Source organism: Lagenorhynchus albirostris, chromosome 1 (genome assembly GCF_949774975.1).
Source record: "Lagenorhynchus albirostris chromosome 1, mLagAlb1.1, whole genome shotgun sequence".
Lineage (NCBI taxonomy): Eukaryota > Metazoa > Chordata > Mammalia > Artiodactyla > Delphinidae > Lagenorhynchus > Lagenorhynchus albirostris.
The window spans coordinates 25,024,369-25,040,972 of record NC_083095.1 but is presented as its reverse complement, the minus strand read 5'-3'; the positions used below and the strand labels follow the sequence as shown (position 1 = coordinate 25,040,972).

Genomic DNA, 16,604 nt, shown 5'->3' with positions numbered 1-16,604 from the left:
TTGTCTCTCTTTTTGACTTACTTCACTTAGTCTGATAATCTCTAGGTCCATCCATGTTGCTGAAAATGGCTGAGTAATATTCCATTGTATATATTGTATATACCACATTTTCTTTTTCTGTTCATTTGTTGATGGACATCTATTGTAGGTTGTTTCCATGTCTTGGCTCTTGTAAATGGTGCTGCTATGAGCATAGGGGTGCATGTATCTTTTCACATTTTGTTTTGTCCAGATATATGCCCAGGAGTGGGATTGCTGGTTCATATGGCAACTCTATTTTTAGTTTTTTGGGGAACCTCCATACTGTTTTCCACAGTGGCTGCACCAATTTACATTCCCACCAACAGAGTAGGAGAGTTCCCTTTTCTCCACACTCCCTCCGGCATTTGGCATTTGTAGACTTTTTTTTTTTTAATTGGAGTATAGTTGATTAACAATGCTGTGTTAGTTTCATGTGTACAGCAAAGTGATTCAGTTATACATATACATGTATCTATTCTTTTTCAAATTCTTTTCCCATTTAGGTTATTACAGAGTGTTGAGCAGAGTTCCCTGTGCTATACAGTGGGTCTTTGTTGGTTATCTATTTTAAATATAGTAGTGTGTACATGTCAATCCCAAACTCCTAGTCTATCCCTACCCCCTACCCTTCCCCCCGGTAACCATAAGTTCCTTCTCTAAGTCTATGAGTCTGTTTCTGTGTTGTAAATAAGTTCATTTGTATCATTTTTTTCAGATTCTGCATATAAGCGATATCATATGATATTTGTCTTTCTCTGTCTGACTTACTTCACTTAGTATGATAATCTCCAGGTCCATCCATGTTGCTGCAAATGGCATTATTTCATTCTTTTTAATGGCTGAGTAATATTCCATTGTATATATGTACCACATCTTCTTTATCCATTTGTCTGTCGATGGACATTTAGGTTGCTTCCATGTCTTGGCTGTTGTAAACAGCACTGCAATGAACATTGGGGTGCATATATCCTTTCAAACCATGTTTTTCTCTGGACATATGCCCAGGAGTGGGATTGCTGAATCATATGGCAGCTCTATTTTTAGTTTCTTAACTAACATCCATACTCTTCTCCATAGTGTCTGTACCAATTTACATCCCCACCAACAGTGTAGGAGGGTTCCTTTTTCTGCACACTCCCTCCAGCATTTGTCATTTGTAGACATGTTTTTAATTGGAGTATAGTTGATTAGCAATGCTGTGTTAGTTTCTTGTGTACAGCAAAGTGATTCAGTTATACATTTACATGTATCTATTCTTTTTCAGATTCTTTTCCCATTTAGGTTATTACAAGATACTGAGCAGAGTTTCCTGTGCTATACAGTAGGTCCTTGTTGGTTATCTATTTTAAATATAGTAGTATTTTGGATGATGGCCATTCTGACTGGTGTGAGGTGATATCTCACTGTAGTTTTGATTTACATTTCTCTAATAATTAGTGATGTTGAGAGTCTTTTCATGTGCCTTTTGGCCATCTGTATGTCTTCTTTGGAGAAATGTCTATTTAAGTCTTCTGCCCATCTTTCAGATTGTGTTGTTCATTTTTTTGTTATTGACTTGTATGAGCTGTTTGTATATTTTACAGATTAAGACCTTGTCAGTCACATCATTTGCAAATATTTTTCTCCCAGTCTGTAGGTTGTCTTTTAGTTTTGTTTATGGTTTCCTTTTGCTGTGCAAAAGCTTATAAGTTTGATTAGGTCCCATTTGTTTAATTTTGTTTTTATTTCTATTGCCTTGGGAGACTGAGCTAAGAAAACATTGGTACGATTTATGTCAGAGAATGTTTTGCTTACGTTCTTTTCTAGGAGTTTTATGGTATCATGTCTTATATTTCAGTCTTTAAGCCCAAATGATTCAGTTTTTGCCTCAGTCATCTGAGGACCAATCTCTTACCTGATCATTCTCATCACTGGTGTTATGGACTCAGTATCTGTGTCCTCCTCAGATTCATATGTTGAAGCCTCTAGCTCACAATGGGATGGTATTTGAAGATGGGACCTTTGGGGGATAATTAGAGTCGTGATGGGATTGGTGGCCTTATAGGAAGAAGCAGCTTGCACACACTGAGGAAAGGCCATATGAGGACATAGAGGAAGTAAGCTCTCCCCAGGAAGCCAATCTGCTGGCACCTTGATCTTGGATTCCCCAAGCCTCTAGAACTGTGAGAGATAAACTGCTGTTGTTTAAGCCACACAGTCTATAGTATTTCGTATGACAGCCAAGCAGACTAAGACAGGTGCTGCACCTGGCCCTGGAGTAGGGCAGGGGAGCTCTCTCACCCTGGTGGAGGAAGACTGCATGGAGAAGGCAGGGTTTGGAGACCTTCCTGAATGAACACAGCCATGCGTTACAAGCTGAGACTTACATGGTAAATAGGAGTGAGGCAAGAGGAGCAAGAATCTGGTGAGAAGGGACTTGGGGAGGCGTGGGAGGATTTTTGACTTTGCTTTGCCGTGTACCCCAATGTCTGAAGCAGTAGGCACTCAACAAAGAGTTGCTGAAGGAAATAATAGACGGAGCCACACAGCGAAGTCCCTGTGGCCTGGAGGAGCCTGGAAGGCTGGTTCTCTGCAGTGCTGTCTTCAGAAGCTCAAAGCAGCAAGAGCGGAAGCCCAGGTCAGTCAGGAGGCTCACCCAGTTTGGATTCCCCCCAGAGCAGGTACTGAGACAAGGATTTAGGTGCTTCTAGTCTTTACTTGGGAAGCACAAGTGAGGGAATGGGGGGAACTGAGAAGAAGAGTTGGGGTAGTGAATGGAGGGGCTGAATCCCGTTGGGGACCTCTGAGGAATCTTGTGGAATATGCCTCCCGAGGAGTGGGGATGGGTGGTCATCTGTGATGCTTGCGGAGTGTCCCTGGGGGGCCGTCAGATCCCTAGCACTCCGGGCTGCCCTGCTCTGGGCCGAGCAAGCTGCTGTGCTGTGTCAGAAAGCCCTGGGAGAAAGCAGGGGAGCTGCTTGAGGAGGGAAGCTGCCGGCCTCTTGGCAACCCTCCACCACGGCTGCAGCTGTGTTCAGGGGATGCTAGATAGAGGGTCTGGGGTGGGCCTCACAGCGTCCGTTCCAGAGGAGATACAGGGCTCCAAACGAGAGAGAGTGGTGGCTTTAATTATGGTGGTGGCATTGGACGGGGAGAGAAATAGGCAGATTTGAGGTACTTTGGGGATGTGGATGGTGAACAACAGTAGAAAGTCAAAGCTCTTTCTTTTTTCCTCTCTCTCTGTCCATTTTCATTCCAGAGATGTGTGCTGCTGTGCTCTGGCTCCCTGGGAAGTGGGCACTGAGGCTGTTTATTGAGCACGATGGTAAGGAGTGTCCTTGCACCAACACCTGTGGAAAGGAGGGAACAGACACGGGAGTGGGCAAAGGGGAACCACACAGCTGCAGTCAACCCCAAAGGGCGCTCTGGAGCTAGACCTGACCTACAGAGTTGTCCTAGGTCGGGCCTAGATGCTGGACCTCCATCAGTCCAGGGCTGTGGGCCAACCTGGGAAGGGCAGCTCTCTTCAGCTGAGGCTATTGCTGTCATGGTGTCCGTCACAATTATTGTCTTTTGCAGGCCAGGTACCATTGTAGGTGCTGAGTATGTAGCAGTGAATGGGGTCAGGTGAGGGAGAGACAACAAACAAATATATAACATTGGGCAGTGAGAAGTGCAAAGCAGAAAACCACACAGGGTTAGCTGGATGATGGCTGGACAGGGTGGGTGAAGGTTGGGATGGAGGTGATGGAAACTTGAAGGTAAAATCAACCTGACTGTGACAGTTTAGGGGCTGGGCAGCCTCTCCCTGCACTGCACACCCCTGGAACCCACTCCGGAGCTGCGAGCTGCCCCATCTCTTGGCCACAATTCCCAGCCTCTTTGTAGGAGGTAGGGGCAGCCCCACTCCCATAAGAAATTTGCCATGGGACCCTCTGCTTTCTTGTTGGCCAGCAGCCTGGGGTTTTCGGAGTTGGGGAGTGGTGTGAGGGGCGGTAGCTGGAGGTTGGCAAGTCTTCCCGCTGCCTCCAACCTGGGGGGGGGGTGGATTGGCAGGACAGGTGGCTCGGCCCAAGTCATGGCCGAGACTCTGTGTGTGTGTGTGTGTGTGTCCGTGTGTCCGTCCTTTCCCACATGCGATCCTGCTGCCCGCTTCCTTGGCCCGCCTCACCTGGGCAGATGCCTGCAGGGGGCAGCACTGCTGGGGTCCCTGCTGGGGGCCAGGGTTGGGGGAGGCTCCCCCAGCCAGGCCCAGGCTCCGCCTGCTTCCCTCCCCCTCTCTCCCCAGGCCCTTGTGTTTGCAAAGGAAGGTCGAGCGTCCCAGGAGTCTGGATGCGGTCACGGATCATTACGGCCGGGAGAGCTGGTGCAGCCTCGGCCAGGGCAAGGGCACGGCGGCTGGTAGACTGGCGGGCGAGGTCCCGTGGAGTGAGGCCGTCCTCGGATGCAGCATCCCTGCCAGTGTCGCCACTCCCGCGGACGCTGGGGCCCGGAGAGTGGTGCTATGGACTGGTTCCGGCCAGTGGCGCATTTAGCATCAAAACAAACCCAATACTGAGTTAATTGATGACCAGTCCCTCTGTTTCTGACAGCTTGGGTCAGTTTCCTGGTGACTGACAGAAATGAAAACCTGAATTTAGGCTGTGGCTCTGCCAGTCTTTGCCTGAGTGTTCTCAGACAAGTTACTCAGTTACTCTGAGCCTCAGTGTTCTCATCTGTAAAATGGAGGGATTCAGCATGATCTCTGAACGTTTTTTCTATCTCTAAAGCACTGTCTGTTCTGTGGCCCTCTTCCTGTTCTGGTCCTGGAGGTCAGGAGAGATGTAGGAAGTTGGAGTTTTAAGGACTTCCTTGGCTTCTGTTCACCCAGTTGTGAGCATCTGACTGGAGAGACTCTATAAGGGACAGATTGCTGAGGAATAGGGAGGCCCTTCCCATTTGTGAGAGCCAACAGCAAGAGAAGGGGAGGTGGCAGAGAACATCCGAAGAGCTTCTGGCACGTGACTGTGGTGCTCATGGGGGACATCAGCTCCTTTGTGGTTTGCTCTCCATCCCTCCCTTGGGAAACTGTCATTCCCCAATACCTGTGTTTCAGGTGAGGCTATTAACTGTGGAGCTCTGCCCGTCCCTGTCCAGCAGTGGGGATTATGAGTCATATTCAGGGGCCAGTGGTGGATGGTGAAGGAGACAGTGGCACGCTCTTTTCTCTGGCTTTGCCAACTGTGTGGGTGAGGTCAGTCTGGAACTGTTTGGAACTTCTTTGATGCCGCATGGAGAGAGCCTGACTGAAAATGGAGCACACTAAAGGGAAAGCAAAAATATTTTACAGTAAAAAAAAAATTTATTTATTTATTTATTTTTGGCTGCACTGGGTCTTTGTTGCTGCGCACGGGCTTTCTCTAGTTGCAGCGAGCGGGGGCTACTCTTCATTGCGGCGCGCGGGCTTCTCATGCGGTGGCTTCTCTTGTTGTGGAGCACAGGCTCCAGGCACACGGGCTTCAGTAGTTGTAGCTCGTGCGTTCTAGAGCGCAGGCTCAGTAGTTGTGGCACACGGGCTTAGTTGCTCCGCAGCATGTGGGATCTTCCCAGACCAGGGCTTGAACCCATGTCCCGTGCGTTGGCAGGCAGACTCTTAACCACTGCACCACCAGGGAAACCTGGGAAAGCAAAAATAGAAACAGAAGGTCCTAGTGACATAATTTGAGCTCCTGGATATATCCATGCCTAAAGCCAGCCCCACCCTTGGATTTCCCCACTTATTTGTACCAATGAATTCCTCCTTTCAATTATTCCAGTTTGAGTTGGATTTCTACTGATTGTGGTTGACTGAGTTCTGTCAAATATAGTGTCTAATAAATATAATAGCACTTCAGGATGATACGCTAGATCATTTCTAGTCAAAGTGGTCCAAGGACCAGCAGCATGGGAGCTTGCTGGAAATGCAGAATCTCAGGTCTATCCAAGACCTATTGAATCAGAACCTTCATTTTAACAAGAGCCCAAGCTATCCATATATACATTGAAGTTTGAGAAGCAGTACACTAGACCAGTAGCTCTCAGCTCTAGAAGCACACTTAAAAGTCCCAACACCCAAGCCATACTCCAGACCAATTAAATCAACATCTCTGAGGGTGGACCCTGGCATCCTCATTTTTTTTAAACTCCCTGGGAGATAACAATGTACAACCAAGCTTGAGGACCACTGCTCTGGTGTGATTTGCTTAATGGTAGCTAAAACGTCAGATGCTTTGTGATTTAGAATACAGCCAAAGCCTGCTTCTGTTGTGGGCACAGCAAAGGGACCTTGGTAGTGGTGGGGTCCCTTAGAAATGAAGTGGGAGCTGCCTTGCCCGGTAGAGGAGCCAGACTGGGCTGTATCCCACAAACAGAACTCACAGGCACCCCAAGGGGGATTTTATCAAATCCTGGAGTACTTTCTTTTCTTACTACAGCAACATATCTTCTCTTCCTTTGAATTCATAATCCAGGACTACATAAATATCTCGTAAGCTTTAAAAATTCAACTCCCTCTGACACAGGAACTTGACCATAAGCACAACCTGAATCCCAAACTGAACCCAAATATTATTTTTTTATTGAACCATGAACTACCTCCAAAATATGTTGTGAGTTTTTATTTTTCTTCTAAAAATCACTATTGTGGTGAATCAATTCACTCTGGAGCTAATCCAGATGCTTTCTAAAATCAGTCAACTAGAAGAAAATGGGGATATCAGAATATTCTCTGAATTGAACGCAAGCAAAATTCTTTGCATTGGAGAATTGGCTCTGACTGGTTGCTGTGGGAATTTGGCCTGTGGCCTCATGTTTCCAGTGGCTAGTCAGATGCAGCATTCTCCTGCATTTCTATTTCTTTCTGAGTGAGGACCTTGCCAGGACCCATGGGGCACCTGTGACCAATTATGTATGGTCCAGGTGGCATCGTTAGGGTGTTAGCAGGTGGCAGCAGTCCGTATGCATGGAAAAATGAATAAGATGGAGGTATATCCTCCTAGGGAGAGGGAGAAGAGAGATGGAAAGGGAGTTTCTGGGGCTGCTTTGTGTTTGTTCTTTTTTTTTTTTTTTTTTTTTTTTTGCGGTACGCGGGCCTCTCACTGTTGTGGCCTCTCCCGTTGTGGAGCACAGGCTCCGGACGCGCAGGCTCAGCGGCCATGGCTCACGGGCCCAGCCGCTCCGCGGCATGTGGGATCCTCCCGGACCGGGGCACGAACCCGCGTCCCCTGCATCGGCAGGCGGACTCTCAACCACTGCGCCACCAGGGAAGCCCCTGTGTTTGTTCTTTATGGTCTTAACTGCTGGCAAAGAACACTTTCCTGCCTGGAGCGCTGCTTGGGAGCAGGGAGAGGTGTGGGAGGGGATGGGGAGAGAGCTAGAAGCTGGCCTTTCTCTGCTCACCGTTGTCAGCAGCTCATTAGGGATTCTAATCAGGCAGAAATATTTTCCCGTTACCTCATTACCAACTCTAACAAGGTCCCAGCTCCAGGTCGCGGCTGCTTTTCTCCTGCTGGGGTTAACGATGAGCAGCTTGTTGGAGCCTTCGGTAACTCATTTGTTATAACATGCGATTCACAGCAGCAAGAAGGCTCTGGGGTGGAGGAGGCAGAGCAGAGAGCAGGGGAAGAGGTGGAGGGAGAGCCCTCTTCGCAGAGGACAGGAAGGCAGAAACGCCCAGTGCTTCGGGGAAACCAAGCTCAGACCCTAATGGGCACCTTGAATCTTCTGGGAATCCGGGCCCAGCTCTGTGTGAGGTGCAGACCAGCTCCAATTGTGTGTGGAAACAGGTGACATCATGACCAGTTGTTGGCTGGGGATTAAAGGGCGAGCTTTTAATCCTGTAGCGACAGTCTTCAGGACCTCTGCTTCGTGTGCTTGTACGGCCCTAGACGCCAATCCTTGAACTTAGTGATTTGAAAAATATTTGCATGCCATCATTTACCAGGTCAAAGCCTATCCACGGCTTCCTAATTCCCATCGTCTTACACCAAAACTTCTTTCCTTGCCTATCTAGGCTCTCCATAAAATACCTCTACTCAAACTAGTTGTGTTTCAAGTATTTCCCCCATACAAAATCCTCTATTTGAAACCCTTAAGGACTTGGTCTCTTCAGTATCCCACAAAGATTGTTAATTTTACCTTCTTCTTTGATTGTTCTTCCTTCACATTCAAGTCCTATCCATTCACCAAAGCTTAACCAAAGCATTATATCTTCCATAAATCCTTTCATGATTATGCTACTTGATGCCTACAGCATGGCTTAAAATGGTGATCTGCCAGATTTGGCCCATCTCTTTTTATAAATAAAGTTTCATTGGAACCCAGCCATGCTCACATGCTTTCTTAGCTGCTTTTGCACTACATCAGAAGAGTTAAGTAGTTGCAACAGAGACCATATGACCGGCAAAGCCTAAAATATTTACTGTTTGCCCCTTTGCAGAAAAACTTTGTCTACCCCAGCTTAAACCATAAAGTTTATAACTTTAATTTATATTGTGCTTCCTTAAATTCTTTCAGAATGCCCTCCCAGCTTATTCTTTTTCTCCTCTTCTTCCTATCCACTCTGCACTCTTCCCATCTTCTTTTGCTCCGAACTTTCATCACATTTTATCTGTTTATTTCTTGTGATGCTTTTCTCTTTCTAAAAATTGTAACCGTCATTTATTTAAATGCCTGTTCTGTATAATCTCTAGTCTGTAAGCCCTTTGAGGGCAGAATCTCTTCAGATCCATCTCTGCAACCCCTCAACTATTAGCACAGGGTTCAGTAAGTGGGGAAAGAACCTCATTGGTTTCAGAGTCTGCCATGGCTCCTGAATCGCCTTTCTGGAATTGCCATGAGAGGTGTCAACAGTTTTCTGGCAGTTCTGTTCAGGGTTATGACATCCTGAAGAGCTGTGTTCCTTGTAGAATAAAGCTATCTAACCCTGCCCTTGAATTACTGCTTCCTCAGTAGTGAGATCACCATTTCATGGAGGGTAGGATGCCCTGCAACTTTGTGGATGAATTAGGGGATACTATTGATCCTGGTTCATTTCCATCTCTCCCTTCTTTTCTAACATGATCCCATTTTATAGAATTCCAGGTGTAGGCCCCTCAGTTCTATGAAGATGTCTGAGAAAAACAAAAGCTTCCTGTCTTTCAATCTTTATTATACAAAATCACAGTGAAATTGTGGGAGGCAGAATAATGGCCCCCAAAGATGTCTATGTCCTAATCCCTGGAAACTGTAACTACATTACTTTATAATGCAAACAGGAGTTTGAAGATATGATTAAGGGTAAGATTTTGAGATGGTGATATTATCTTGGATTATTGGATTGTCCAATTTAATAACCTGAGTCCTTAAAGGTAGAATAGTGAGGCAGGAGAGTAGGTCAGAGAGATGTGACATGAGAAGGACTCAATCCATTGTTGCTGACTTTGAAGATGGGGGAAAGGGCCATGAGCTAAGGAATGAGGGCAACCTCTAGAAGCTGGAAAGATAAGGTACAGATTCTCCCCTAGAACTTCCAGAAGGGAAGGCAGCCCTGACACCACATTGATTTTAGCTCACTGAGACCCATGTCCGACTTCGACCTCTAGAACAAGCAGATAATGTATTTATATTGTTGAAGACACTAAATTTGTGGTAATTTATTAGAGGAGCAGTAGAAATTTTACCATTTTACAGAAAATATTTCACTGACTTAGGGAGGCTGTGTGGGGAGGTGGGGGCTAGCTGGTACTTGTCTATCCATTCCAGAAAAAAGAAGTGTTGTTCAGAGTCCTGGAGCTAGATCTGGCCTGGTTGTCTTGGAGATCATTACATTTACCCCTAAGATTAAGTTAAATTGGGGAAATGTGTATGGCCTTTTGCTGTCAGTATTTTTGGGGGAAGGCATGGACTGGCTTTGTGGAGTTTTTGTTGCATGTACATAGTGTATACAGACTTCAGGTTCTTAGACCAGTTTGTAGAACTCTGGTCCTCAGAGAGTCAGGAACCCTGAAGTTCACGGCCTGGGGTGATTTCTCCTGGGCATTGCTTTGGTTACTAAAACAACTGGATGAACCATGTATCAATTATCTATTGACATAATAATGCTACATAAAAAAACATCCCCCACCAAAAAAACCCAAAAAAACAAAAAAAAAATCCCCCAAACCTCACTGACTTGAAACAATAACCATTTATCATTGCTCACAGGCTTATGGCTCTGCTGATCTGGGCTGGGCTCAGCTGGGCTCAGCATCTGTGGTCAGGTTGGCTGGAGGCTGATTGGTTCAGAATGACCTCAGCTGGGGAGACTTGGCTCTTCTCCACATGCTCTCTCCCCTCCAGAAGGCTAGCTGATGGTGTTCTCATGACAGGAGAGGGAGAAAGGGGGGTTGTGGAGAGTGGGAGAGGGAGAGGGAGAGGGAGAGGGAGAGGGAGAGGGGAGTAGGTGAGGCCTCTAGAGGCCTAGTTTGGAGCTGATATGTTGCTGCCCACATTCTGTTGGTCAGAGGAACTTACAAGGAAGCCTAGATTTAAAGAACGGGGAAATAGTTTCAACTTCTTGATGAGAAGAACTACCAGGTCACATTGCAAGTGGTGTGGGAAGGATGGAGACTTAGGGCCATTTTTGCAGTCAGTCTGCCACAGACTCTCCAGGAAGGGAAAAATGCCCTTAGACCCAAACAGCTCCTGAGAGCTGGCTCCTTTCCTAGCGTGGGAGTCATCAGAGCCTCCGGATCCCACCCCCTTTTCACTACATGTCCTCTCTCAAAGAAAGCCACAATTCTCCCTATGAACTGCCAGCCATCAGCGCCCGCCTTCCCTGTCTCTCGGCTCCAAGCTGAGGGATGTCGTGGACGACCAGCCAGCTTGATGAATGCCGCCTCTGTAAACCCTCCCCTGGCCTCTGTCACAGCATCAGTGTGAAATGAACTTGCTAATACTCTGAGAGCCACAAACCTTTTCCTCTTCCCCAGCACGACGCATCGAATCGATCTGGCTGGGTGAGCCGCGACAAACCAAACCCCACAGAAAAAGGCATCAGCAAATTTAAAGCCTCGTTCAAGGTCTTGATTCACCATAAACTAAGTTGCCGGCAGCAGGTGTTGACACTTCTTCCACGGCGGTTGATACCGGGATTTATCGACTTGCCATAAGATGCTGATATTGACCAAGACTAAGTTCCAAATGAAAAGGCCTATGGCAGTATATCTTTATTGCTCAGATAATCTGCGGACTTGCTAATCCTTCCTTGTCCCACTCAATAATGTTGCAGAAATTCTTTTGGAACGGAGAGACCATTACTTAAACACAACAAGATGCTCTTTCCCTACAAGACCTCCTGAAACAGGGATGGAGGTACCAGCAGTGTGTTGAGAACATAACCAGTGTTGGAAAATCTATTTGTGCCTGTGCCCGAAACCATAATGCCTTTAAGTTTTTAGAGACCCAGCTCTCTCCTCTTGGGAAACAGCCCAGAAAAAAACACAGTAGGATTTGACATGGAACCTGTACATGAATAGTGTCCACTTCCCTTTCCCCACTGGTCCACTTCAGGGCCACAGGTGTGCCTACTTCCCACCCAGGCTAGGGAACAGTATGATGTCACCCTTAGTGCTGGTCCCTGACAGTGAAATTAATGTGACAGTTGGTTCTTGCTAATTGTGGGGCCCACTAGGAACACAGAAAAAGAGGGACAATTTATTACCTGCTAATTTGTTTTCTCATTGAAATAAATACAGTCTGCAGCCCTCATTTAAGGGAGGATATGTATGCATTAGAGTCACATATGGTGACTTTTGAGTTATTTTGGATATCAGGGTCCCTAGGAAAATCAGCAGGGAGAAGATGAGCAAACTGAACAGGGCCAAGGAAGCAGCCCAGAGTGGCTGGGTCAGGGAGCAAGCCAGAGGGGCAGAATTTCCAACCCAGCTCCCTTACCCAGCTCTGTTCCCCTGGATGGTTTCTAAGGGCCTCTTCAAAGAGGAAGATGGAGGCCAGTGGGGAGAGGCCAAGGAAGACAGAGCCACAGGAAGATGGAGATTTCACAGACATGCTCTCCCCTGCCATCAGGTAAGCAGGTTCAGGATGACCCAGATGCTGACCCACAGTGGGACTCTTGCTCTGTTCTCTTTTCTAAGACTTGCATAGTCATTAGCAGTGCAATCTCTACTAGCCCTCCTGGCTTGCGGCCTCAGGGAGGGAAGGAATTGATCACAACATGAACTGCATTCCAAAGAGGTACTAACAGAGGTTGAGAGCACAGGCTTGGCCGCCAGACAGTTTTGGGTTTGCAATCTGGCTTCTGCACTTATCAGCTGGGTGACCTTGGGCAAGTCTCTTATCTTTTCTAAGCCACAGTTTTCTCATCTGTAAAAAGGAGGAAATAGTAACTGTACCATGGCAGGCAATGTTTATGGCCTCCTTTTCTTCCTTGCCAACAGAATATCAATTTTGTTCAGGTGTCACTTCCCATGATTTCTGGGGAGGTGGGCCTAGGTCCTGATCCTAGAGTGAACATGTGATCAGTTCTGGCCAATGAGTTGAAAAGGGAACATTTTGGGAGTAGTTCTGGCATTTTCCCTCCCTGATATGAGAAGGCAGACAAAGAGCATCTCTATTCTGTCTGCCACCTGCTTCCTTCTTGATGTGAAGTTGATTGGTGGGAGGAACCCCCCCCCCCCCGCTCATGCTGCCCCCTGCTTCCTACAATGGAAATTTCTTGACTAATGCTATGGCTGTGGCAGCAATTTTATTCCCAAGAGACCAGGAGAATGTGGAGACACCTATTCAGGGTCCTCCATCATGGAGCAGCTAAAACAAAGCCTAACGACCCAAGTTTCATGTGAGAAAAATGAACCCTTGTTTGTTAATGTTGCTGTGAATTGATTATTCTGTTCCTTGCAGCCAAAAGCATTCGTAAACAATATAAGTACCTATTTCATGGTTTGATGGGAGAATTAAATAAGATAGTCAGAGGGTCTTCTGGACAGAGGCCTGAAAGCTTCTCCAATTTCTCTGCAGAGTCTTGACAGTAGGTTTGTGATATTTCCTCCGTGAGAATAATGATGAAAGAGAGAGGCTGGGAAAAGGAGCAGAGAAGTGAGATAACTCCACTTTTCTCTTTCTGTTTTGGGAAGAAGGCAATTCAGACTTTAGATGATGATTCTCCAACCACTGTGCCTGTAATTCATTGCATGCTGGGTCAAGCGACTATTGAATACATCTTGCAGACAATGGCTGGATTTAAAATTTTTTGTGTACCTCAAACATTGGTAAATTTCATTCAATTTTCTCATTGCTTTACCTACTAAGTTTAGGATTGTGTAGGGCATCACTTCAGTTCAATAAGCAGTGGTTTCCATTGCTTAATAAAAAACCATTTAGGTTTTTTATTTCTTTGCCATTAGGTCTGCAATCTATACAGACTGAAGGGGACTAGACAGTTCTCATTGCAAAGGAACCTTTTGGTAAGTGAAGAATCATTATTTAATGCTAAGAATCATCTTCCAATTAATTTATTTGCTAAAATTCTTGAGAACCCAATAGTTGGGTGCTCAAATAGGGTAGCAATCTGCCCCAGGTTGGCTTCTGAACCCTGAAGCTCAACGTATTGTGGTAGCTCACAGCCTGAGAGAATCTTGCAAACTATTTGCAAGGATCAGGGAAGGGACTGCAAAACAATGTATTCTTAGCTTCGAGTTGGTATAGCTTGTCTGTCTCATAGGTTAGTATTTATTTTTAAAATTTTATTTAAAAATTATTATATAGTAAAATTAATGTTTTGTGTGTATACGATTCTATTAATTTTGACACATATATGGATTTATGTAACCACCACCATAATTAAAACAGTGGTCCCTCATGCTAGCTCTTTCTAGTCACATTGTTTTCTCACCTCCAACCTCTGCCACTGACTTGTCTGTTTGCCATCACTATAGTTTTGTGTTTTCGAGAATGTCATATAAAGGGAATCATATAGTAGATCACCCTTTGAAACTGGCTTTTTCATTCAGCATAATACCTTAGAGGTTCATTCAAGTTGTTGTGTGCATTAAAATCTGTTCATTTTTATTGCTGAGTGGTTGATATTCCACTGTATGGTTGTTCCACAGTTTGTTTATCCATTCACCTTTTGAAGGATAGTTAGGTTGCCTCCAGTTTGGGACAATAATGAATAAAGCCACTATAAACATTTGTGTTCAGGTTTTTGTGTGAACTTGGGTTTTCATTTCTTAGGGTAAATAATTAGAAGTTGGATTGCTGGGTCATATGGTAAGTGTACGTTTAACTTTGTGAGAAGTTGCCAAGCTGCTTTCTGGAGTGGCCACACCATTTTGCATTCCTATCAGCAAGGTGGGAGAGTTCTAGTTAGTCCATATTTTAATCAGTACTTGGCATTTTGGGTATTTAAAATTTTATTTTAGCCATTTAATGTGTGTAGCGGTATGTCACTATGACATTTGCATTTTCCTAATGGTTAATAATGTTGAACATTTTTTTGACATCCATATATCCTCTTTGATGAAGTGTTTATTTCAGTCCTTTGCCCATTTTTAAATTGTGCTACTTGTTTTCCTGTTGTTGAGTTTTGAGAATTCTTTATATATTCTGGATACAAGCCCTTTGTTGAACACGTGACTTGAAAATATTTTCTTCCAGTCTGTAGCTTGTCTTTTCACTCTCTTAACAGTGTCTTCTGCAGACCAAAGTTTCTAGTTTTGAAGAAATCTGAATTTCAGTTTTTTTCTTTTATGCTTTATACTTTGTGTCATATCTAAGAATGTTTTGCCTAACTTTAGATCTCAAAGATTTTGCCCATGTCTTCCACAAGTTTTGTAGTTTTATATTTTATATTTAGATATATGATCCAGTTGAGTTAGTTTTTGTATATGGTGTGAAATTTAAGTTGAAGTTCAGTTTTTTTTATTTTAGCGTATGGATGTCCAGTTGTTCCAGTACCATTTGCTGAAAAGACTGCCCTTTCCCCATTGAATGGCTTTTGCACTTTTGTAAAAAAAAAAAAAAAAAAGAGTTGGTCATGTTTGTATGGGGCTATTTTTGGACTCTGTTCTGTTTCATTGATACGTGCATGTCTATTTCTTTGCTAATTCCATGTCTTGACTACTGTAGCTTTATAAAGAGTATTAAAATTCGGGTAGTGTGACTTCTCCAACCTTACTCTTCATTTTCCAAGATTGGTTTAGCTATTTGTCTTCATCAGTTTGGGCTGCTAAAACAGAATGACACAGAATGAGTGACTTAAACAACAAACATTTATTTTTCAGTTCTGGAGGTAGGAAGTTTGAGATCAGGGTGTCAACATGGCTGGTGAGAGCCTCCTCTTAGTTCATAGCTGGCTTCCTTGCTGTATTCTTCACATGGAAGAAAGAGAGAGGAAGTAAACTCTCTCTTGCCTGTTCTTCTAAGGGCAGTCATTCCATTATGAGGGCTCCACTCTCATGACCTCCGCAAAGCTCCATCTGCAAATACCATCACACTGAGGATTGGGGTTTCAGCATATGAATTTTAGGGGTACACAAACATTCAGTCCGTAGCACTATTCTAGTTTCTTTGCTTTTCCATATAAATTTTAGAATTAGTTTGCCCAATTCTTTAAAAAGAAATCCTGCTGGAACTTTGACTGAAATTGTATGAATCTATAGATCAATCTGGGAAAAATGAATATCTTTACTATACTGAGTTTTCCAGTCTGTGAGCAGAGTATGTTTTGTCATTTATTTAGGCCAAATTTGAATTCTTTTATCAGCATTTTGTAGTTTTTTCAACTCACAGGTCCCATGCATATTTTGTTAGGTTTATACATAAGTATTTTATTTTTCTTGAATATGAAATATGAAAATGGTATGTATTTTTACTAGTGTCTAAAACTATGATTGGGGCTTCCCTGGTGGTGCAGTGGTTAAGAATCTGCCTGCCAATGCAGGGGAAATGGGTTTGAGCCCTGGTTGGGAAAATCCCACATGCCGTGGAGCAACAAAGCCCATGTGCCACAACTATTGAGCCTGCGCTCTAGAGCCTGTGAGCCACAACTACTGACCTTGCTAGCCACAGCTACTGAAGCCCGCATGCCTAGAGCCTGTGCTCCGCAACAAGAGAAGCCACCACAATGAGAAGCCCTCACACCACAATGAAGAATAGCCCCCGCTCGCCACAACTGGAGGAAGCCCGCGCACAGCAATGAAGACCCAATGCAGCCAAAAAAAAACAAACAAACTACGATTGATTTTTGTGTGTTGAACGTTGAACTGGTGGCCTGTGACCTTGTTAAACTCACTTACTGTTTCTATGAATTTTGCTGTTGTTGTTATTGTTGATTTCTCAGGACTGTATATTTAGAAAATTATGTTTGTGAATAAAGACATTTTTATTTCTTCCTTTCCAATCTGTAGGTATTTTATTTCTTTTTCTTGCCTAGTTACATTAACTACAATTTCCAGTATGATGTTGATTGGACTGGTGAGAGTATGTCTTCTTCCTTTTTTTTTTTAACATCTTTATTGGAGTATAATTGCTTTACAATGTTGTATTAGTTTCTGCTGTATAAAAAAGTGAATCAGTTATATGTATACCTATATCCCCATATCCCCTTC

At 44.5% G+C, this 16,604-nt stretch overlaps 1 long non-coding RNA gene across 1 annotated transcript; it reads left to right on the top strand.

Moving 5' to 3' along the window:
• The first annotated feature begins 10,543 nt into the window (after nt 1-10,543).
• LOC132529584 (uncharacterized) lies at nt 10,544-16,391 on the top strand. Its single transcript, XR_009543505.1, has 4 exons — nt 10,544-12,063; nt 13,134-13,265; nt 13,401-13,460; nt 14,926-16,391. It is a non-coding gene; the product is annotated as an uncharacterized LOC132529584 (long non-coding RNA).
• Nucleotides 16,392-16,604: the final 213 nt, after the last annotated feature.